This window comes from Camelus dromedarius, chromosome 6 (genome assembly GCF_036321535.1).
Source record: "Camelus dromedarius isolate mCamDro1 chromosome 6, mCamDro1.pat, whole genome shotgun sequence".
Taxonomy (NCBI): Eukaryota; Metazoa; Chordata; class Mammalia; order Artiodactyla; family Camelidae; genus Camelus; species Camelus dromedarius.
Window position 1 is genome coordinate 5331187 of NC_087441.1, and position 25062 is coordinate 5356248.

The 25062-nt window shown below is 37.1% G+C and overlaps 1 protein-coding gene across 3 annotated transcripts in view; it reads left to right on the forward strand.

Moving 5' to 3' along the window:
* The window catches only part of PRKN (parkin RBR E3 ubiquitin protein ligase), a 1163915-nt gene that overhangs the window by 140797 nt on the left and 998056 nt on the right, over positions 1–25062 (forward strand). The window lies entirely within an intron of this gene.

The window sequence follows — 25062 nt, forward strand, 5'->3', positions numbered from 1 at the left end:
ATAATGCTAAAAGCTGACCCTGAGTTTTTCAGCTCAGGCAACAGAGAGCTTCACCATCAAGGAGATTCCCTGAAGACAAGACCTAGGCATAAAGGAATTTGTCAGCGTCACATTGTTGACACACTGCGATGAATAATTAGATGTATGGCACGGTGGCCAGTGGAATCACTAGATACAAGCAGAGAAGGAGGACCCTTTGAAGGAGATGGAGTGGTAAACTTCACTTTTTATACTGAGTCTCATCTATTGTTTTCATAAGGGAAAAAGTCACCTTAATACACAATTCCGAGCTGATATGACATCAGTTCCCAGAGGAACTGGCAAGAATGGAATACAGGAAAACACACTGGGCTGTGCAGAATACTTCCATAGTCACGATGGAAGGACATTCTTTTGCTTTGGATGTTTGGAATAGAAAATGCTTTCTGTCTGCCCATTTTATGACCTAAGTACTCAGATTTTCAACATATGATAGTAGAGCTATTGCTGAATGGAATATAGTACATTTTTTATGGTACTTGTTATAGTCCTTTAGTAAAGTTGTATGACTGGATATAACCTGAGACGTTTTTATCATTGTGTAGAAGAACCACAGCTCTTTGGTTTGGCCTCAAGTTATAAGCAGAATGCTTTGGAAACAGGCCTACCGTCTCCATGGAATAGTCAGTTATTGGAATTATCATTGGTGTGTCTTGCTATAGTCCAATGTAAATAAGCTGCTAATTTAATAAAATTCTATGTAAATAAGGTACTTAATTGTTGTGGCAGAGAGAAGTTTAGAGAATGGCTTTCAATACATCAGACCAGCACACTAGTCCTATGCCAGATTTATCTTTGATTCTGGAGTGCTAGAGAATTACTGTTCATGAATATGGATTATTGTGTATGGCAAATAGGAAGCAGAGAATTATTTGATTAGACTATATATATACACACACACACATATATGTATAGCTGTTTACTATCTATCTATATAGAATACAAATACTATAGTCACTATATGTGTGTGTGTTTTCATTTATGTATCATGGAGAAGGGCGTTAATCAAGTTATTAAATATAGTAGTAGTATAGGTTGGGAGCTGAGAAGTCAAGAGAGAAAAGTTAGCTGAAACACCGGGTGAAAATTGTTTATCAAGGCAGATGCCAGGGCAGATGGGGAGACTGGACCCTGAAGGAACGTCCTAACACCCTGGGATTTGTAGTCCAGCTATTTCCCTTGGGATGTAGAAAGGCTGAACAACCGATAACTTAGGGAACATGCACACAGCTGGCTGTAGGTAGCTGGTGTGAGGGAACCTCTGTTATAAAGATCACAAAAACTATTAACTTTCCCTTTGCCCCAGCATCTGCTCTGAGGTTTTTTTTATATCCCCACATATTAGACATGAGAAAGAGAGGATAGAAATTCGTCAGGTACAATAGTAAGTAGAGAATTGACTAAGATAATTTAACTCTTGCATTGACTCTTTTTACTCCAAATGCTATGTAGTACATATATGTGTGTGTGTGTGTGTGTGTGTGTACACAACTTACACTCAAGTATCCTTGAGTACAGGTGATTCCCCACTGACTCCTTAGCAGAATGCTTGGAGAAGGCCATGGGAGAAATTAAGACTTCAGGTAGTCAGAGTTTAGAGATTGGACCCTCACCTCCTAGTACCTGGCAGAAATGTTCTCTGTCTTTCAGCTGGGAGACTGAGGATGCACAATGCAGGACCTTCCTCAGGGAGGCAGTTGGCATGGCTGGTCTCCACCCGGTCTCTGCCGAGGAGCTTCTGGCAAGATAAGGAGCAGATCTGGGGGAACCTGTCTGACAGTTAACCAGAAAATGACTTGGGAAATGGAGGACGTTAGTGCCAATTGTTCGAGACTGGAGACAGTGTACGTTTAGTAAATGTGTATCTTAATAAAGTAGACTAGATTTCCTTTGGCTGATTTAATTGCCCTCTATTCTAAAATTTTTAAATATCTTCAGTCAGTGTATATTGAATAACTACTCTGAGTAAAAAATAAAATAAATAAACTTCAAGGAATGTGTAATCTAATGAAGAATATGAAACTTGTAATCAAGTGATTATATTGCAAAGCAACATGACAAATTGTAAAACAAGTGCCATAAAAGAGGTATACCATGCTTTGGATGTTCAAAGAAGGGGAAAAGAGGCAAATGTTTTCTCAGTGGACTCATGGCAGTTAATGGCATATGGAATTCCAAGAGCTGATGACAGAGGAGGAAGGGTGCGGACGTGGAAAGTCATGAAGTGCTGCTGGAGAACACGCAGCATCCAGGTGAACTAGAGCATCCTGTTGGCGGGAGAACACACACCTGCTGTGGTGCACTGGGGAGGAATCACATAAGATCTTAAAGAACTGAGGTTAAGGAACTTGCCTTTTGTTCAGTAGGTAACTCATTGTTTTCAGCACCCAAAATATTCAGTGTTTGGGGCAGAGGATGTGTGGCTAACATTAGGGATTTTATGATGTGGATTTGTCTGACAGCATGACATATAACCTCTAGTGTCTTCTCTGAAACTTCTCTGTTTATTGTGGTCAGTTCTGTTAAGTTGCCTCATAATTTTGCCTTGTCTCTTGTAGTCAAGATCACTGTCAATAGTTACTGCTCCTTAATAGCAGTATATATTCATGTCTGCATTTTACCTCTTATCATCTTGGGTATTAATTTGTTTGATAGTGACTATCCATGTGTCATTATACTTGATGTTCTTAATAGACATTTCTGCCACTTAAGAACATCAAGAACAATTTTATTTGTGGTATCTTTCTATACCCACAGTCCAGCAAGGAAAGAGAAAGAAAACAAAAACACGAGTGTGCTGTGCACTGTGTCCAGTACTTCAGCTACATTCTATTATTGTTCCTCCTCTAGATCCCTTTTTACAAAAGAGGAAGTGTGTATTCAGGGAGGCAAAGTATTTTGTGGAAGATCATTAAACTAGTAAAGAGTAGAGTCAGGATGTAAACCCAATATGCTTTCGTTAAATCTCTTCCCAGTGCGTCATATTGCCTCTTTCAAAGATGGTTAACCAATACTTATTTGTGGAATGAATGATTGAATGAATGGACAAATGAGTTTTAAAATGTATTTGCTTTAAGATTGATTCATCCAGAGAATAGTAGTATTGTAAGTGGATAAAACATGAGTGTCCCATCTTGAGAGACTGCTTTTGCTCTCAGCTAGTTTGCAATAATATCAAGTCAGAATTGGCTAAGCTAATACGAGAATTTGAAAGCCACAAGTCTATTCCCATATTTTACCAACATTATAAATGTGAAGCACATCAGTACAGCTAATAAGCACCTAGAGCCAGAAGATGTAGTTTAGGTTGTTAGTTTGGGAATTGACATTGCCAACACATTATTGCATCTTTGCTGCTTTATTAAAGGAGACTTGGAACGATGGCTTCCAATTCTGGCTTTTGGCAATAATGTAGAATGTTGGCTACTGAGTGTACAGTGTCCCCTAGGGAGAGAAACAGACTTTTCCAGTTATGTCTATGTAGAAAAGTGTAGCTGTTTCCTTTGTTCTGTGTACAGAATGCCATACTGAGTTTTAATTCTGATACAGATAATAAATCTTCGGTAAATCCAGTTTGTGTCCTGGATCCAGATTTACCCTGGCTTTTTTCATGGGAGAGAAAGTATTTTCATCACAAGTGGTTTACATCTCTTGCTAACTCAGACCCAGTTAATTCACTCGACAGTAGTAGGGAGCCCAGTGCCCACCAGTGTCAGGCAGGTGCTGAGATGCAGAGAAAAAGTCAACATTATGCCCTAGAGGGGATCACGATCCAGCCAGCCTTAGGTCAGAAACTGTAAAGGCTGAGCAAGAACTATCTCACTTGAACACACAGAAGATACTACCCCAGGGACTCTTAACTGTGCAAGGGGATGGAGCAAAGATAAAACCAAACCCTGCCTGTCAGCCCGTGGCAGGGTGTGTACATGATACACGTTACGAAACGTGCACTCGGTTTCCATAATGTAGGTTCACCTCTGGAAGATGACAGAAATACGCTGTGTGCGTGCATATATAATAATCACATATTTTCACTAATCTCAGTCAAGATGTTTGTGGAAAGCTAGATTGCTGTTTTTATATGTCTTGAGATATTGAGAGTCTAGAGACATACTTGGCTCTGTTACAAAGGTTCAGTTAGGGATTGTAGCCATTGTATTGTCTGGAGAAAGAGAGAATTGAGGTGACAGACCTCAGCAAAAACATACATCAGGGAAGCATCTCCAGTTTGGGAAAACAAGGGAAATATGTTGTAGGCTTAAGTGGAGATGTGTTTGATTATAAGAACTCGTTGTTGGCTGCTTATTTTAGAGAATAAGCTTTAGAACAACATGGTCAAATAAGTAAATATAGTATATGTTTATTTTTCCAGTAAATTTTGAGTGGCTGGACAGAAAATCAATAGCCTTCAAGCTTTTTATATGTCCCTTTGTGTTTTCTTTTGTTACCTCCCACTTTCAATTGCTCACAACTGCCTTTTACATACCTTTTTTTAAATTGAAGTATAGTCCGTTTACAATGTTGTGTCAATCTCTGGTGTACAGGATAATGTTTCAGTCGTACATATACATACATATATTCCTTTCCATGTTATTTTTCCTTTACTTTTACATGCCTTTTGACTTTTTTATTTTTCTTTAAATTTAAGACTGTCTTTGTGCTTTGAACATAGGACATATACTCCATTAAAAATGCTACTAACGACCCTTGATGCATGCACTGGATCCTTTCCAGCGCTCTCCTCATTGCACACTCACAGCAGTCCCAGGTGATAGCTGAGGCACAGTGTTTTCTCCATTTCACAGATGAGAAAACTGACACAGGAGATCTGATATCTTCACCCAAGGACAAGGCTATTAAACGATGGGTCTAAGTTAGAACATCTGACTCCAAATTCTTTGCTTTTTCCATGAGGCCACACTGCTTTATGGCAGCTTGTGTAATTTCAACAAGGCTTTGACTTCTGTCAAAAGCCAATGAGCCATGGTTCTCTGACTCTAGCCTGGGTTTATCTTTTAAGGCTGATCCCGTATGCAGCTGCCCACGGGACATTTTCACCCAGCTCTTCCTCACACAAGGCAAATGAGGGTACCTTGCCACCTCACCCCACTACCATTTTCCAGCAAACTGCTCTTCTGTTTTCTGTTTTCTGTCTTGGTGTTTGGACCATCATTCTACGCTTTTGAAAATGCTCACAGAATTAATGAAAATTAAGAACTGTTTCAGTATACTATCTTAGTAATTTTCCGTTGAAATATCAGTGTTATGCTTTTCAGAGTGGGATTTAGAGAGTGTGGAGGAGAAAAAGAACATTTAAAGTATGTATCCCTACATTTTTAGTTCCTTCAAATACAAGGATATTTTCAATGTAATGAATAACTGTGACTATGGAGCAAAGTGGTATTTCCATACACCCATTCCCATTTACTGGTGTTACTTTTATCAAGTTAGAATGAAATTATCAGTGTAAATGTGTAACTGAAACAGCTGACATGGGGGTGCTGCTCTCTTCTAGGTGTTTTAATCCCTTAGGATACTGCTCTTTGCATGAAAACATTAAAATTTAATTAGTAATGTCTTAGCCTCCAAACTTTATTTTTTTCTATGTTATTTGCTGTTGTTTATATAATACTTTAAATTTACACTTAAAAAGACAACCCTAGTCTTCAAGGAAAAATTAAAATATTCTGAGAGTAGAATTTACTAACCTAACTACGTCTGGGCACAAGTAGGGCCTAATGACTACTTCTGTAAATTATGAATCTATTTACATTTCTTCCCTCCTGATCATTGCTCTTATTATAATGAGTCCTGGGTCCTGTCTTGTACTTCCTGTTTGGATCATCTGGGTAAATACCAAAATCAGTCAATTGTTTATGATGCCCAAGCCGTCTGTTTGGGCCAAGCCTCTGTGTAGTGGAAGGAGTGCCAACGTGGATCCAGCCGGATCAGCCATCGTCACTTGTTAGCGTTCTGTGGTCAGGCCACTTAACTTGCCAGAAACGTCCTAATTCTACTTCCCAGGGTGGCTGCGAGATTAAAACAAGTGAATATGTGTATGGTTGACAGGAAAATATCCGTGAAGATGATGTTGCTTTCTCCCATTATTCCCTACCCCTCCTTTAAAAAATTCAAACACACATAGACTATATCTACACTTATACACAGCTGGGTACGTTATCTTTTGAAAAATTTTCTTCCTTTATTTTTTATTAAAGAATAGTCGAGCTACGATGTTGTGTTACTTTCTGGTGTACAGCATAGTGATTCAATATATATACATTCCTTTTCCTATTCTCTTTCCTTATAGGCTTTTACAAGGTATTGAATATAGTTCCCTGTGCTGAACAGTTTTTATAAGCTGATTGCAAATTAGTTCTTTGTTTGAATTAATAGTTTTAACTGATCAAAATCGGGAGAATAGTTTTCCCTTTATCTGTAGCTCAGTTATCTTAGTGAATTATTCATCATAGAACTGGTTTTAATGAGAGGAGCTACAACTACATGCTGATAGTTCTATTCTAATAAATCTTGTTAATTTTATTTACCAAAAAAGCAGAAATTCATATTCTAGTATGAAATAATTTTTAGCTAGACAATTTTTATGCAACTTTTGTACTTATTTTGTGAAAAGAATCAATTAATCCACTTATTTTGAATCTTCCTGTTTGTGAAAATGATTTTTTTCATAACTACCAAGACTGAATCCCATAGAAATTAAAAATGTGTAGTTAGCTTCATTATATACTCACTATAACTGTGCATCCTGCTTGACAGTCTTTTGCTGGGTTGTGGAATACTCAGCTACGGTTTATCCCATTTTCAGACCAGAAATCGTGCTCTGCTTTGCTGGAAGCTATGCCCTTTGAATCAAAGCTGAAGTTCCCAGAGAGAAACCAGTCATCCTATCTGCGTATATGTCACTCCCTCCTCCTGCCTTGAGCTACACAGACAAGTCTGCCTCCAGCACATGCAAATATATGCAAATGTGAGCTTGGTTGTGTAGGGAATTCTACTTGTGTTTTATGTTTTGCTTTTTATTTGTTTGTTTTGTTTTGATCTCTTCCTGGGAAAAGCTCAAGCCAAAACCAGGTTATTCCCCGTGGGACCTGATATGGGCTGCAGCTCAGTTTCATTTCATTGTGTCATACTTAGGGAGTGACCAATCGCTCAACGTGCCTGAAATGGCTAACCTAGGAGTTATTAGTTATGTGCCATTCATCAACAAGGTGCACTTTGATGTACTTTTTATTGCTTAAGTCAACAGCATCTGAAAATCTAATCTTCTGTAAGTGTGTTTGCTGAGCAGTACCTAATTCTCCAGAGCTTTCTTTTTCCTTGTTTTCCTCCTGTCTGTCTCCAGACCTGCTATTTTCTTAAGCAGTCTTTTGCTTTTTCCCCCATCTGGCTTTCCTGTACCAGGATACAGGTCAGATTTTTATTGCTTCAGACCAGGGGGTCACAGCTCTGATTTAATCCATAAACGTAGGAGTATTTATATATTTGGTATATGATTAAGCCTTCAATTGTTTTCTAAAAAATGTTTTTTAATTTAACTTTTAGTAAAACCAAATAATCTGCAGTTCCTATAACTCTTTTTTATTTAATTATTTTATATTGACTCCCATAGCTTAATTGTAACCTATATTTCATTGTTTCAACAGAATGTTAAAATGAATTAAAAATAGTGAAAATATATTTTACAGTTTGATAAATTCTACCTATGACGTCTCACTTGACCATCAAAACAACCCTATGGGGAAGAGCCAGTCATCCACTGATTTCACAGTTTTTGTTTTTTTAAAACAACTGTGACATTGCAGACATTATTCCAAGTCCTGAAAAAATACAGATGTGAACAATATTGACCAAAGTTTCTGACTCATGGAACTTGCATTCAAGTAAGAAAGGCAGAATATAAGGAGAAAAAATAAATATATAGTGTATGGTGATGAGTGCTAAGGAGAAACATAAAGCAGAAGGGAGATTGGACTTGTAAGGGAGTGGAGAGGGCTAGGGTTTATCTGTGATTTCAGATAAGGTGAGATCTCACTGAGCAGGTGATATTTAGGTAAAGCCTGGCATTTCTGAGAGACTGAGCTGTGCAGCCTTCTTGGGGCCAAGCATTTCTGGAGTGGGGAAGAACATTCCCAGAATTGGGAAGAGGCAGTGCAGAGGCCCTTCAGGCAGGACCTGGATTAGCAGGTGAGGGGTGGAGGATGGGGTGAGGAGTGGAGGAACAGAGTGACCAGTGTGCCCGGAGTGAAGGGAGTTAAAGGGAAGGTAGCCAGAGATGCAGTCAGAGAGACGGCCGGGTGATGGTGATGTGATTACTCCATTTTACAGAGGCACAAAACCAAACAAATGATCATCGCGGTCCCGGGACCCACCCCATGGTAGTTTCCAGCTAGTAAATGGCAGAGCCAGGGTAACTAGTCTATGTTGGAGCCCAGGCTTGGGGTCTGGGTCTTCTGAGCCAGTTTTTATCTTTGCTCTAAGTAGTTGACGTTTTTACTTCTCACTTTGTTCCTCTCATCACTGGAGAGGAGTGAAGCACATCTGTCAGTTATTTTCACTGTAACCTCACTCTTCCTCCTTTTCGAAGAATAAGCGGTATTTCAAGTGGAAGAGGCAGGGGCTGTATTAACACACATGTTCTTGACTTCAGCTTTATTATGACCTTGGGCTAGTGTGGAACATGGGAATTCTTTAGAGGACACTAAAACCTTTATAAATTAATTATACTGTTCACTTGAAGAGAATTTGCTCTACCAAATTTTGGTAAGAAGCTTTTGATATAATATGAAAAGACGACTGTTGTTGTTCTAGGTGGTGAACTCCCCTCAGAATAGTTAGCCTTGCTAAGCCAGGCCTATAAGTCACCGCGGCCTCATGGTGCAGATGCTTTGTAAATGAATTGTGTGCAGCTAAGACAATGCATCAGCTGTTTCTGACTTTGAAAAGAATTCACATAAAAGTGAAAGTAGCTCGAGAGAAGGGAATTATTGATGAATATGCCCTAAAGTAAATTGTTCTTCTCTAAACCAAGGTCCAGGCATTGTAGTTACAGAATCCACAAACTGCTCTTACCGTCACAGGTCACCATTAACCCGTGAACTATTTGGTTACCCAGAAATACTGCCAAATTCAGAGTTATCACCAGCCTGAAGGAATTCTAGGTGGAAAAATAAGTAAATGACTCCTCTGAATGATGGAGACCCCTCATCCTTCCCCCCTCCCTTTCTCTCTCACACACAGTGACATTTATTAAAAGTAAAGTTCCAGATTCTTGTTGAATATTTATTAGATGTAGTCATACAGAAACATGGTGCCTTAGATAAATTGTAGCATAAGATATGTAGATGAGAGGGTTACCATGAAACGACTCTGTAGAAAATCGGATTTTAAAGCTGAAAGAGATTTTGTAATTCATCACTTTTGTGCTTTTAGTGCTTTGACATGCATATTTGTTTTCCATTTAATCCTCAAAAGAACTATAGGGTATGGCTATTGTTAACAGCGTCCTTTTACTGCTGAAGTTAAACTGAGACACAGAAAGGTAAAGTAACCTCTTCAAGGTCACGTATCTACCAACAAAGCCAGTGTTCTGGCATTTGTTTTGAAATACACCTGTTATTGCCCATTACACACTGATACTACTTTCCTCTTTCTTTTTGTTATTCTTGCAGTTTTAACCTCACGGTTCTTTTGGCCCCATAAATAAATCCGTTGCCGTATCCAGCGGATGCTTCCTTTCTTGGCTCCTTTCATACTATTTCTGATGTGCCATAGCTTCCACTGAGACCTTCAGCTCCCTGCATCTGAGAGGATGACTGGGTTTATTTGTTGGAGAGGTCAAGACTGAAGGGTAAATAATTTACATTTCTCAAGGCTATATGATCCAACTGAAATGCCTTCTTTTTTCTGAAATTATAACAATGCATAAATGCTGATGATTTTTCGCTGATCAGGTGTTCTGATTGGCAGTATTGTGGAAGAAAGGGCGACTTATTGCATAACAAATACAGTGTTTCTGGCTAGTTGTTTGAAAGTTTTTTAGAATGTGGGAGAAAAACCTGATGACACTGGTTGTCATGACTCATCTATTGGCTCTTGGGGTGAGCTGTGGACCTGCCCCAGTCACTGAGTTTCAACCCCTAGCAGCCCATGGAGAGGATTGATTAGGTTCAGATGGCTTTATGTGAAACTTGCTTTCTTAATTATAAAACAGCTTAGCAAGAAAAACAAAAGATAAATATTCTTTTTAACCTTCTTTATGAGGATATAGACTAATAGACATCACTTTGTTTATTGTTGAGTAATCTCATCAAAATAAAATTGTAATTGATTATATAAGCATTAATATTCTAGCACTAAATAATTCTTACTCAAATAGAACTGTTAGGTTGAGGATAATAAGCATTAACTTGGGACTCTGAAGAGAAAAGCTAACAACTCTGTAAGTAGTCCCACTGAATGTGCCTTACAATACACAGCTTTATACTCCATTTCACTGAATCTCCTGCGACTTGAAACGAAAGAATAGAGTCAAAATAAGATATTAAGTTAAACTTCTATTTCTGTTTACCTGGCTCTAACATTTAAAATCAATTTGCTTCAGTTTTCTTAATCTTTCATTAACTAAGGTATGTTTTATTTTTTTTTTTTTTGCACTTTGAACCATATTATATATTATACTTCAACCATATTCCCCAAACTGAAAGTATTTGGTTGACAAAGAGAAATATGTGTAATACATATATATAATATACCTATAATATAAATACATGTAATTACCATATGAGGTTGTAATTGTGTGTGTGTAGGTTAGAGATACTGATTTTCCAAAAGACTGAGTTTTAACATTATAAAATATGGGAAGTGATTATGATGCATTTAAGCCCTAATAATTTTCCTTCTAAAGATGAAAACAGATATAATTATGACTTTCACAGTAGTCTGAATGAACCATGGTGAAATATTTAAGGTTATCCAGAGTGAGAAAAGCACCCTCTAGTTTACAGGTCTTTAGTTTACAGACAGTTAAATTTAAGTGTAGCTGTAAGTTACAAGGATAGGTTTGAGCCATCCATTCTTTACTCTGTTAGCTAGAATTTGCCCTCTCATGTTGGTAATTCTTTGCAAATAAGAGAGGATTTCATATGCTTACTTATAGTTTTGGAAAATGTGATGAATTTAATGATGCAATTTTTCTTGGTAAGTTGAGTATAGATAGAAATGGAAATAATGAATAGAAGATGCAAGTGATAGGGACAATTCTGGTGAAAATGACAGTGATGATGCAAAACTGAAATCAATTTCACATTTAAATCATCATAGTAGCATTCATTAAACCTCTTTCTTAAATAGAGCTAGATATTGCAATAAAATATTAATCATGGATTTGCCCTAGATTTTTCTGTATTAGTCTGGCATGAATGTTTATATTCAAGCTGCAAATAGTAGTTTGCTAGGTATTCAGAAGTTAAGAGCAGTTTAGATTAAGGATGTTTAAAGCTCATTTGTAAAATGCTCATACTATTTGAGCTGTTTTAAAAAGATTTGCTTAGCTAAAGTCATTGGATCAGAATAATTCTGACACTTTTAATCTTCCTCTTTTACTAAGAGCCTTAGACATTTCCTTTCCATTTAAAATTTTGAATGACAAAATTGAGTAAGTAATGTACTAGAAGTAGTGCTGTAAAGAACAAATGTGTGCCCAGGGGGAAAGATACACTAAATTTTAGTCAGGGAACATAGAGGAAATTGTAATCTGATATACTCTGCCCCTTCTTTGTGTTTGAGCAGTTTTTAAATACATTAGTTTATAGTAATAGTTGGCAAGAGATACAGAAGTAGTTATTGAGAATCCAGTTGTATACAGTGAATAGACTTCATAGGTTAAATGATTATAAGTGACCAAAGTGTGCCCAGCACATGGGGGAGACACCCCAGGAACTGGTGGAGAGATAGGACATGAGAGGAGATCTGAGATGACACAAACAAATACAGCAGAAAGATATTTCCCTAAATGGACCTCACTGCTGCCAGTGCCAACCTTGGCTTCTCTGAGTTTCCACGTTATATTTGAAATTAGCTTGGAGGTGATGGGCACTAATATGATGCTTACAGTTTTTATAACTATTGTTAATTTTTAACACAGCTGGTTCCTGTTTGTACTGAAACATCAGCTAATAAAATAGAATTTACATTTTTGTTAAACCAAAATAGTAGCCAGTAAGGTGTACCACAGGGTAGATGCCTTAGAAAAGTCTGAATTCTTGGATCGATGGAGTCTTTCAATTAATATGTAACTCCAAAAATATATTCTTCTGCACTCAGCCGTATTTTTTTCAACATGATTGAATGTGCTTTGATATCCTTAATTATGTTATTGATTCACAGAAGTGCAATATACTTGATATATGAAGATTTCCTTCATATATCAGGTGACAGCAAAGAACAATGTAAAACATATGAACTCTTCTTCTTGCCCAGGGAAAACAGTTTGTTTCTTGAGTGCATTTAGTTGTGGATTAAGTGACAAATATATTAAAAGTAAATGCATTTGGGCTAAAGACCCATCTATTCCCTAAGAAATAGGATGAATAAAATGGTCTTGTACTATGTGAGCTTCTTCATAATTGTATCATCTCAGACAAAAGTCAGCATGCTGTCAGTCTAAACTGGAGTTCTAGCTCCATATCTACATGTATATCTATATTTGGCTACCTGTATCCATCTAGGCACAGGTATCTAGATAGATATATATGTTATTGTCTGTATCTATGTATATAATTTAATCTATATAATTTCTCTCTATATGTTATCTAATAACCTTGACCTAAGCATCCATGAGAAGAGGAAAGGTAGGTGCATATTAAAGAAATGCAGTCAGGGAAGATGAGAAGAGCTGATATAAAGAGAATTTACACCAGGGAGGCACATTCTGGCCAAACAAAACCAAAAGTAAACATATACAGGAGCCCCTCAAGTAGACTGATGGTAACAACTGGCCAGAGCCATGGAAGTTCAATTGATTTTACACAGTAAGGAACTGAGAACGTAATGTGCTTGCACTACCTTTGGAATCTGGAAGACAACCAAGTGCCACTGAGCCTAATTCACTGGTGTTCACACGGGGACACGTGGCCTGTGTCAGGTCAGTTCATGTGATTCTTTACAGGAAATGAGCCACTTGCAAAATCGTGCTTCTCCTATTCCCAGGAGGTTTTATAAATGTTCAGTAGCTGAAAGTACATGTTTTGAAGACAAAATTTAAAACATGAATTAACATGAGTAGTAATAGTGTATTAAGGAACTACTATGTATGTAGTATAAATTTAAGGGGGCAGACATAATTTAGCAATTGTTTGATTGCTCTTTGCTTGTGACAGACTATTCATTGTGAATTATTCAAATTATGTAGGTGTATTTTCTAATGTACTAAACTTATTTGTTTCTACTAGTGAGTTCAAAGTTAGAAGAAAACCCATGCTAAATACAGTAGTTACTATAAAAGAGAGAATTATTAGATTTTTTATTATTTAAATTTGTTAAACTACTATGAAATAATTCTAAGCAATCTGCAGTGCGGTATACATATGCACGTGGGTATACACTTAAACATAAAGCCCATACTAATACTAAATTTTCATTTTCTATATTTTGTTATTGAGAATTCTAGCTGTTTTTACATAGTAAGCCTGTAGACCGATCAGTTTACCATTCAAGTAGTTCTGTAAGTGTATTGACTCGTCTTCTCAAACTAATGCGTAGTTTCTTTCACTGAGACTGCATTAGAGGCTCTTGCCACATGAAAATATGTTTTAAAAACAAGCAAAAAACAGTTTACACAATTGTGCATTAACTGAATGTGTTTCCACTCTCTGACTTTCTTTTACCCACTTATTTACATTTGTGCCTCACTTTTTAGATTATAAGTGCCTTACTCCTTGAGGACCAGTGTACCTCTGATCAATTTCTTCAACCCTTGTTCTTATTAGAATTCCTGGTATGTAGTAGACACCAAATAAATCTAATTTACTTAATATGAGTGAGGAATGTCCAGTAAGAAACATTTCTGAATAATACAACTCTGACTACTGCTGTAGAAGTGGAATTGAGCCTGAGGTAAGAGACCTCTGCTCTGTCCAGGGAAGGTGTGTGGGGCCTCCTCTTTGCATGGGCGTGTGAGTGTGGGGTGCGGCATCTGGGGCCACTACCAGGCACTCACCAGAGCAGGAAGGAGGACAGGCTGGAGTTCTTGTTGCAGGAGAAGCTGACGTTTGGCCAGGCTGCAGATGTTGAAATCTCACAGAGGATTACTTTGAATTAAGGGACGACAAGTCCAAAGTCTGATTACTGGTCACAGTAATTAGATGTCAAGAACCTCAAAAGATCAGAGAAGCACATAGAGCAGATAAAGGGGAATCAGTGACTGGGAGGGAGGGCTAGTCTCTGGCATAGCATATAGCTCTCAACCCCATGACTACAAAGAAGCAGCGTATTGGGGTGAGAAAAGCTTCCACCGTAAGTCCCCACAGGAACAAGTGGTACCAAATGGCTGTACTTTAATCAGTAATTCAGAATATCCCCAGGGTCTCCCCTCCTGAGGACGCTCCTTAACAGTGATATGGAGCCTAGCCTATTAGTGAGCAGTGCCATTTCAGTGGGGGCAGATGGCCTCTTTAGTCTAGGTGTCTTCTGAGTCCTTTTAAGGTGGAAAGGTGAACTCCTTATCTTCATTTATCCCATAAGGTCAGGGGCTCCCATTTTGTTTCCTTATTTGTTTAGTAACTCCATAAACAGAAAAGAGCAAAAAGCTGAAGACTTAGAGATGGGGCTGGGAGGAGAAAATTGACTAAAGTAAAAAAAAAAAATTATTTAAAAATGTTTAGATGATGGGGACCTATCATTTATTCCATAACCAGTTCATTCAAAAGACTTGCTTTCTTTTCACACTGAAGTTAGTAATTTGCTTTACCAGTACTTACACTTCTTTCCTGATTATATTTCTTCAAATTTTATAAGTATATTATTATGATTGGGCAATTTTATGTGATTTTTAATTCCTATAACACTTAACTAAAATTATTGGAGTTCTCCCAAACCATTAGAAGCAAAATTAAATTGTCAAAGCCTCCTAAATATGGTGCCCCATTTTTTTTAATTAAAAAATTATTTTTAATAGAGAAGAGTCTCTGGTTGTCTAGAAGAGGAATTCATCTTTTTTTTTTTTTTTTTGGTCCGTATCACTCCTTCAGTTTTGCTTGGTAAATAAAATCAGTATAACAAATACGTCCACAGTACTATACTACAAATTGTAAATGTATTCTATTAACCACATATGCTTCCTGAGTGGTTTTAACTAAAGAAAAATTATTTTCTCTAATTGTAATGGTTTTATTAGTCAGAACTGAAAACCACGATTCTCTGTGGATTCTATTCTTACAGAATCCTGGCGTTTATGTTTTTGTGCAGTGTTCAAAGAACTTCAGCCATTGTGATAAACAAGACTTTTATGTCTCAGAATTTCAAAGAAGGAGATGAAGAAGAAAAGAGAAATAGTTTAGATGCCGTTTTGTTTATCTTAAAGCTAGGCGTTGTGATGTAGGGCCCTGACAGTGCTAGACACTTAATCCCGTCCCTTGTCAAGTAAGACGACCCACTTTCTCCAGCCCCCTTCACAGCCACCCCGCTTGACCTCACATCTTCATTTGAAAATAAATTAAGAGCATCAACTTACCCTGAATTTGATTTAGTTTACTTTACTATTAAACAAACAAATAAAAACAAACACAAAAACAAAACTGGAAGTGCATTTCAGCAAGATGGAAGGTAAAGTGCTATGAGAAGCGTGTTGGGACCAGGCAATCAGTGGGGCTCAAATGAGAGAAAATAGCTAGCCTTGAGACGGTCTCCTTATTCTACTTATTTTTATATTTTGTTTTGTCCATTTAAAAATTCATTTAAAATTGGTTTGGAGAGTTACTATGAACATGAGGGTTCTCTCTTACCATATTTTAGTTTTTAGGTTAAATTTCAAAAGAATAAGAACAGTCTCGTCATCTAATGCCTGAAGTCCTAAGTGTTTGCTTTAACTCTCCTTTCATAATCATTACCCTGTCACCTGCATCCCATTTACCTCCAGCTTCTTCTCTTCACTCCCAACCTTGAACTTTAATCGCCTAGAAATGAAAAGCCGTCAGTTGTCCTCTCTCTGCAGTATCCCCTTTAATGCCGCCTCACCCTGGTTCTGCTGCTTCCAAGCATATCATTTCCATCTTTCCTTCCAGACACACGATGCCACTATCACTGGACTAAGAAGCATATTTATAAATTTAGCATCTCTGTGACTCCTACCAGACTATGAGTATATTGGGGCAAATTCTATGTCTTATCAATGTTTTGAACCCCTGTGCATAGCTGAGTGATCTGTGGTGATTTTTACCATTCGAACTGAATAATTGCAATGTTTCCCCAGTTTTGCAGGAAAAGAATGAATAAATGGAGAGTAGATTCTAAACTTAAAGATTTTAGCTCTATCCACCGCATGAGGATACAGTAAGAAGATAGCTGTCTGCAAACCAGAGGAGTGCCCTCGCTGGATGCTGGTTCCCTAATCTTGAACTTTCAGGCCTTGGACTATAGCAATGAGTTTCTGTTGTTTAAAACAATTTTTTTTTTTAATCCTGTAATTGTTCTTAAACCTCCCTTTATCTACTAAAGAGAACTAGCTAGCAATAAAAGGAAATGAATACAAACAAATATCTCAGGAAATCGTCAAAGCAGTCAGTTGTACTTAGATGGATTGCTCACTGCTTTTCTTGGTGTGCATGCTTATAAATATGATTTTCGTATTAATATGGTTATCATTTATACTTAGCAAAATTATTAACACCTATCACAACATTAGATATAACAATGACTGCAAAGAGCGCTGTGACCCCAGGTGTTCTGGTGCTTAAACAGGTATGAGAACCTCTCAATATTACAAGGGAGATTCTCTTATGTTGTCATTGTAGCTGAAAATATGGAGTTGGTTGAAAATGTGAATTGCATTCCAGTAACTGAGACTAGCATTAATTATTTCTAGGCTATGTAATCAGCAGTGTAACATAAGCTCCAAGAAATTTTCAAGCTAAAATGTTTCCCACTTTTTTTTTTCAAGTACAATGTATATACCTTGTGCAACTAAATTCTTATGCTTGATTTCCATCCCTCCCCAAACATATTAACAGTATTCTCATCTTGGGAAACTTGGGCTGCAATAAGAAATGACATAACCCATTTTTAGTAAGGGAAGCTGTAAGGAAAGTGATGATAGTGACATTTTCATTCTTCCACTTTAATTTGTTACATATTGCCGTGCTAGATAGATTCATCTAAGAACCCTAATCCATTTACACACTCCCTGTGATGTTTAGCATATTGGCAGGCAGTGAACGCTTTCCCTCAGCCTTTCTGTGCTGTTTCCCTAAGCACAGCATAAATATAAAGTGGTCCCCTTCAAGTAGTCCCCGATCAAATGCACATTGCATTAGTTGAGGCTTATTTTCACTGAGAAATCATCATGTTCTGTGTAATTGTCACTACTTTTAAATTATTAGAAATTACATCTCTTTCTGTAAAATGCAGCTTTCAAGAGACAATACTAGCCTTGTGCCATTTTTCCATGAAAAACTTGGGTCAGGTATCACTGAAGACTGGTTAGCTTCAGGTTCAGGGCTCCCATTTTAGGACTTAATACCAGGGCTGGGGTGGACAAGATGATGGTCTGTAGAGTGGTCTGGAGTGAGCAGCAACCCCGTTACACACCCCAGATTACGGGCTTTGTTTGTATGGTTTCTTTAATTACGTACAGTTCAGTCCATGGATAATATGGAGACCCTCATCAATGGCTTAGTGTCTGATTTCCTATTCACTCCTAATTATCTACATTTTCTATGTTCAAAAATGCTACATAGAAGAATTTTAATGTCTAAAGTATTTGAAAACTGTGAGAAAGGGAAACAGATTGTATTTTATGTAGACTTTTTTCAGTGCAGTGTGTGCACGCGGTATGCATGTCTGCAATCCTAGCATCACGATTTTTCCAGCAAGTAAAATAAAGGAACTACACTTTAAAGGACTGTGGTACATGCACAACTAGAATGTGTATACGTGGGCACAGTGGCACTTCCTGTCCTTTGAATTTGTGCTAATGGATATCAATAAGCCCTAGAAATACAATTAGTAAGTCATAGGAAAGTGTTATCTTTCAGTCCTTCAAAGAAAGCTACTAGTGATATTAAACTAAGCAGACAAAAAGAAAGAGTATATAATTAAAATGTAAAGTTACTGTTTCTTTCTATAAAAAAAAACTTCAAGGCAAAATCATGAAAAAATTATTAGTGGAAAATAACAAAGCTATTGGTCATTATGAAATTATTCTTCCTCCCAAATGATGGAAAATCTCAGTGTTCTGTATCAATATTTTTTAAGATGAGAAAATACTTAGCATTGAAAAGGGCGCACAGGCAGCTTTTCAGTCATAAATAAGCAATGGGAAAGCTAGAAGTTGTATGCTTTCACTTGCCTCCCCAGAGAGGAGCTGCCCTTGTTTCCCCAGTGCAGCTTGCCTGAGGAGCATTCAGTCTAGAGGAGCGCCTGCTTTTAAGAAAATTCAGATTTGTCAGTTACTAGGCTTGTCTAGGAGTAAGCGCCTCCTTCTTACTTTGAGGGAGAGCATCTGCCATCCTCATATGGAAAATGCATTCCAAATTCAAAACAGGTTCCATGGCATGAGTCCATTCACAGAAAACGCATGTTCCAATTTCTGTTCAACCAGCAGAATTTCAATTACAATAAAAAAAAAATAGAATGCTCAAATGTATCCAACTGCTTGGAGCACTCTTTTTGGATTGAATAAATAAAAACGTATATTTATTGAACATCTAATGCTGCAGTGTTTGGCGCTCTGTTGTTTTGGCAGATTTCAATCTTTAATGTTACATGGGAGAGAATAGTTTGTATCAAAATACTCTTCCTTGAAGAAATCAAAGCCTTTTTGGGCTGACCCAGATCCTTGCGTTCCTGCGTTATGCTTCATTATGCCCTTTCAGTGCTGCTGTAGAGATTTGTTGCATGTGAATGAGGTCTCCAGCGTAAAAGAACGACATGCCAAATGGGAGTTACCTGTTTTCTTTCCTGTATAAAGGGGTTGTTTAATTCACCTGGAGGAATAATCCACATAAGCGGTACCAGCAGGGCTGCTCATCCCCAGCTAGGTTCTAGCAGGAATGAGGAATTGCCTTTCAAATCCAAAGCAATATAATGATTTACATCACTTTTATTAAAATAAATGAATAGACCTCTGTAAGAAAACAGCTAATGCCTTTTTAAATACAGCAGTGACTGTAAAGTACTGCCCAATGGATGGCAAAGGCACGTCTTTGTGACGTAAGATATTTGCTATCACAGTAACTCGTCCATCATGGGATCATATTTTATTATTATCACTTTCAAAATAATTTATTTTTAATGATTTGATATATATGTATATGCATATAAAATGTTCCAAGGGAAAAAATCTATGAATTATGCATGATTTACCTGAAAGAATGTTCTAAGCTTGTTTGTAAGATCAACTAATGTCAGCGTGTATACATTTTATCAAATTCTCTTCTTGTTGATCCTTTATATTTAAATATTCAGGAAAAAATGACAAAATAATATAAATAAATGTGGCCATATAATCTGAATTATCCACAAGAAATGTTCAGTAAAGGCTTTGCTAGTATGTATGGAATGGATTCTCTGTGCCAAAGTAAACTCAAAGGGCCCCTAAAGGAGGGTAGTTTTCTGGTTGTAAAGGAACAAGCCAGTGAAGATAATAAATGCTTTAAAATTGTATTTTAAAGTTGGAAGCAAATGCAGGTTGACTGTATGTTTTCAGGAGGTTTAATGGATATGTGTATACAAACACCCATTAAAAAATAGGACTATGACATTAAAACTATTTTTACAAATAATAGATTTATTTATTATTGTCGTAACAAGGATACTTGCAAAGCATTATAGGGATTTATTTGAAGTGTAATGACATCACTGAAGGTCAGTGATTTTTCCTCTTTCTTAATGTTTTGATAATGATTCTAAGGCCATGAGAAGATTTGACAGTTCTCATGTGAGTATGTGTCCCTTTTTTGTAACGAAACTACAGCTTCCCTCTTACTTCTAGCTTTACCTTTAGGGTCTGAGATTCTTCTAAGTAAAGACTTTTAGGCTTCAAGGGTCTTAAAGAGAAAATATAGAGAGTGTTTAAGAATCTTAACCGTAAGCGCTTCCAACTTACAAGCACTCTGGTCTTTTGAGCAATGGCTCGCAACTGCAGTCCTATGCTTTATGAAGGATGCCTCCAAGAAAATGGAAGGGCAGATTCTGTTGCATATTTAAAACTTCAGATTTTTAGTGTGTCAGAAAACAAACTGACTCTCACTGCATTCTATATAATGACTAGTTACCACAGTTTGTGATAGTAGGACAGTTGGTATTTTAATTTGCTTAGGATGAAGATCATTTTATGGCATTCCACAGATGGGAAAACCAAGGGCTAGGAAATTAAAGCGACTTAACCAAGTTGCACACTTGTTTAATCACAGATCTTGGCCTCTGACCCTTCATCCTGCCTGGGATCTGGATCAAGCCTTTTCTATTTTACTCTTTAGTGTGTTCAGTAATTCAACTAACATTTATTCAGTGTGTATTCAGTGATTCAACCAATGTATACAGAGTACCTGCAACATGCTAGATCTGTGCCAAGTGCTGAGAACACACTTGTGAATAAAGTAGATATGGTGCCTGACTTCTTGAAGCCTAAATTTAACAGGGAAGATAGATATTAATCAAATAATCATTTGAATATATAATTATAAAGTAAACCCTTTAGAAAAAAAGTACAGTATGTTTTCATAAATCTTATGCATACCATGTGAATACGTTCATATTATTAGTTCAGTTAATTCACATAAACATACCTGGCAATAATTACAGATTGTCTACTAGGTGTTATGGTTACTTAAATTTTATAAGTATATGATTCTTCATAATCACTGAATAGAATTTGAGATTGTCTGTACGGTACTAGCAAAAGAAATGAACTGAATAATTTTAATCTTTAAGGATATATATATTATTTTAATAGGAAAGACTCCTCACTGCCTTTTCTGTTTCCCAAAATCAATCTTTGGACTTCATGCTAAGGACAGTGGGAAGCCATTGGATGGTTTTAAGCAGAGGAGTGAAATCATGTGATTTAATTTTTTAAAAAATTACCCTGGCTTTTGGGGAGACTGGGTCGTAGGAGGTAGGAAGTAAGAGTAGTAGGAAGAGAAACTACTGATATTGTACTGTTCTGGCTGAGAAATCATAGTGTTTTGAGCTAGAGGGGAAAAAAGGTAGACATTTAATATATTTGTGAGTTGGCTATAGTGCATCTTTCAGACCATTGAATGTTTGGGTAACAGATATTGGCGTACTTACCTTGTTAGTCTTTACTGTTAGAGAAACTCTAATTTTTTTTTTTTAGCCCTTCTCCTATTCTTCTGCTATCAAGCTATTTTTTTTTTAAATCACATAACTGCACATTGGGCTCATTATATAAAATATCTTTTTTTCATCCTTGATGCCTTCAAAATGCCAGATGGTAATTTTTTTTATCACTTTCCTTGGTAAATACCATTTTCCGTTCTCCATGGCAGCTATCCCAACCTTGTTTCTTCTCCTCAACCCCTGAATTCCACTTCTGGTACCTGTTATTGGAGGTACCTGCCTCCAAGTTCATACTTGATGGAATTTATTTTCTCCTTGAACTTTTCTTAACTTATCTCTGCCTCCTTGCAGCTTATCTGTATCTTAACTCTTCTTTATCTGGTACCCTCTCTCAAGGGAAGAAGTTCCTCATCTTTTCCAAATCTGACCCTTTTACCAGGGTCATAATTCCATTATATCCCACCTCTTCCTTAATGTTAATCCATCAGTTATCACCTCCCTTACTTAAGTCCATGCTTGCTGTTACCAAATCCATATCACACACTTGATCTATCAGGCAATGTAATATGACTTTTTCTCCAAGACCTTTAATAAAATAGGTGTTTCAAGAGGGAGAAGGATTTTCAGGTGATCAAATTCTCTTCTTGGATCACAGTTCTCTTCTGAATCTTTAGCTTTCTGGACAACTCCACTCCATGTTCATTTCCCGTGTGCAACTCCCTTGATCTTACTAGAGATTGCTTTTCTCTTGTTCCTACTCCTACCTGAAAGGCACTCCTTTATTTTTTGTTTTCTCTTTATTTTCCTCAGGATTCTATCCTCAATGCTCTTTTCTTATTGCTTTACAAGACTGTTTATTACCCCTATATCATACACTAACTGTGCAATGAAGATGTTCAATTTCAATCTAGATTCAGATTTTGTTTTATTCTTTATCCAAATAATTTTAATTATTTTCCACCTCCAAGTAGAGACTTTGTTCTCAGTCTCCGTGCAGTAGTTATTAAACCAAACTATGCATTTTGGAAACTTCTTTGACTGCCTCTTTCCTTCTAGCATAAAATAAGTTTTTAATTCCCGTATATTGACATCCAAAATAGTTTTCTAGTGAGTCCTGCACTTCCCCTGTTTTAGTTGAAGACATTTAACTTAACTGGGTCATTGAAACAGTGTGTAACTTACTTGTCTGACTGCTCCTACTCTCTCTCTCCTTACAGCTTTCTCTACACCGTAGTCATCTTACAGAAACACAGACCTGGCTGTGTCACTGTACTTCTGCAATATGTAAAAGGGCCTAAAGGTAGAGAGAATAATTTAGCAGACATTCCTCTTTGCACAGGTTTGACAAATATTAACATATTTTTCTAAACTTGCTTCAAATCCTTTTGCCAAGTAAATTAAATATTACACGTACATTTGGAATCCTCTTCTTTTCGTTCCTACTATCCTTCCTCCCTCTTAAAGTCAAGGTATATTCTTACTGTCTATATAATATGTCATTTGTATTCTAAGGTTTTTATTAGCTGTATTATAGGCATATCTCAGAGATATTACAGTTTTGTTTCCAGACCACTGTAATAAAGTGAATATCACAATAAAGTGGGTCATACAAAGTTTTTAGTTTCCCAGTGCATATAAAAGTTATGTCTACACTATACTGTAGTCTATTAAGTGTGAAATAGCATTATGTACAAAAAATGTACATACCTTAGTTATAAATATTTTATTGCTAAAAACTGCTAACCGCCATCTGAGCCTTCAGAAAGTAGTAATATATTTGCTGGTGGAGGGTCTTGCCTCGATGTTTGTGGCTGCTGACTGATCAGGGTGGTGGTTGCTGAAGGTGGGGGTGGCTGTAGCAATTTCTTAAACTAAGACAATGGAGTTTCCAGCATCAGCTGACTCTTCCTTTCATGAACCATTTCTCTGTATCATGAAATGTTGTTTGGTAGCATTTTACCCACATAGAACTGCTTTCAAAATTAGAGTCAATCTTCTCTAAACCTGCCACTGCTTTATCAAGTCACTTTGGTCATATTCTAAATCCTTTGTTGTCATTTCAACCATCCTCATGGCGTCTTCATCAGGAGTAGATTCCATCTTAAGAAACACTTTCTTTCTTCATCCATAAGAAGGAACTCCTCATCTGTTAAAGTTTTGTCATGAGGTGGCAGCAATTCAGTTATATCTTCAGGCTCCACTTCTAATTCTAGTTTTCCTACTATTTCCACCATATCTGTAGTTGCTTTTTTGACTGAAGTCTCGAACAGTCAAAAGTCATCCACAAGAATTGGCATCAACTTTTTACAAATTCCTGTTATTGTTGATATTTTGACCTTTTCCCATAAATTGTGAATGTTCTTAATGTCATCTAGAATGGTGAAACCTTTCCAGAAAGTTTTTAATTTACTTTGCCCAGTTCCATCAGAGGAACCACTATTTACAGCTCTAGCCTTACACAATGTAGTTCTTGGATAATAAGACTTGAAAGTTGACATTACTCCTTGAGCCATGGACTGCAGAATGGAAGTTGTGTTAGGAGGCACAAAGGCAACATTGATCTCATTGTACATCTCCCTCAGAGCTCCTGGGTGGCCGGGTGCTTTGTCAATGAACAGTAATATCTTGAAAGGAATCTTTTTTTCTGAGCATAGGTCTCCATAGTTGGCTTAAAATATTGAGTAAATCATGTTGTAAACAGATGTGCTGTCATCCAGGCTTTTGTTGTTCCATTTACAGAGGACACGTAGAGTGGGTTTAGCAGAATTCCTAAGGGCCCTAGGATTTTTGGAATGGTACATGAGCATTGGCTTCAACTTAAAGTCAGCAGCAGCATTTGACCCTGATAAGCCTGTCATTTGATGCTTTGAAGCCGGACATTGACTTCTCCACTGTAACTATTCAAGTCCTAGATGGCATCTTCTTCCAAGATAAGGCTGTGTTGTCTACACTGAAAATCTGTTGTTTAGTGTAGCCACCTTCATGAATTCTCTTAGCTAGATCTTCTGGATAGCTTGCTGCAGTTTCTACATCATCACTCGCTGTTTTGCCTCGCACTTTTATGTTATGGAAATGGCTTCTTTCCTTAAACCTCATGAGCCAACCTCTGCCCGCTTCAAATTTTTCTTCCACAGCTTCCTTATGCCTCTCAGCCTACATAGAATTGAAGTTAGAGTCTTGTTCTTAGGATTTAGTTTAAGGGAATGTTGTAGCTGATTTGGTCTTCTAACCAGACCACTAAAACTTTCTCCATATTAGCAATAAGACTGTTTTGCTTTTTATTGTTCATGTGTTCACTGGAGAAGAACTTTTCATTTCATTCAAGAACTTTCCCTTCATGTTCACAAATTGGTTGACCCAAGCTGTACATTTACAGCTGGGTTGTCCCAGCTTCCAGCCTATTTGGGCTTATACTTTTTTGGATTATGTTTAAGTATTATGGTCTGTAATTTTCTTATATTTTGGAATTTAGCAAATTTTTCTGTGTGG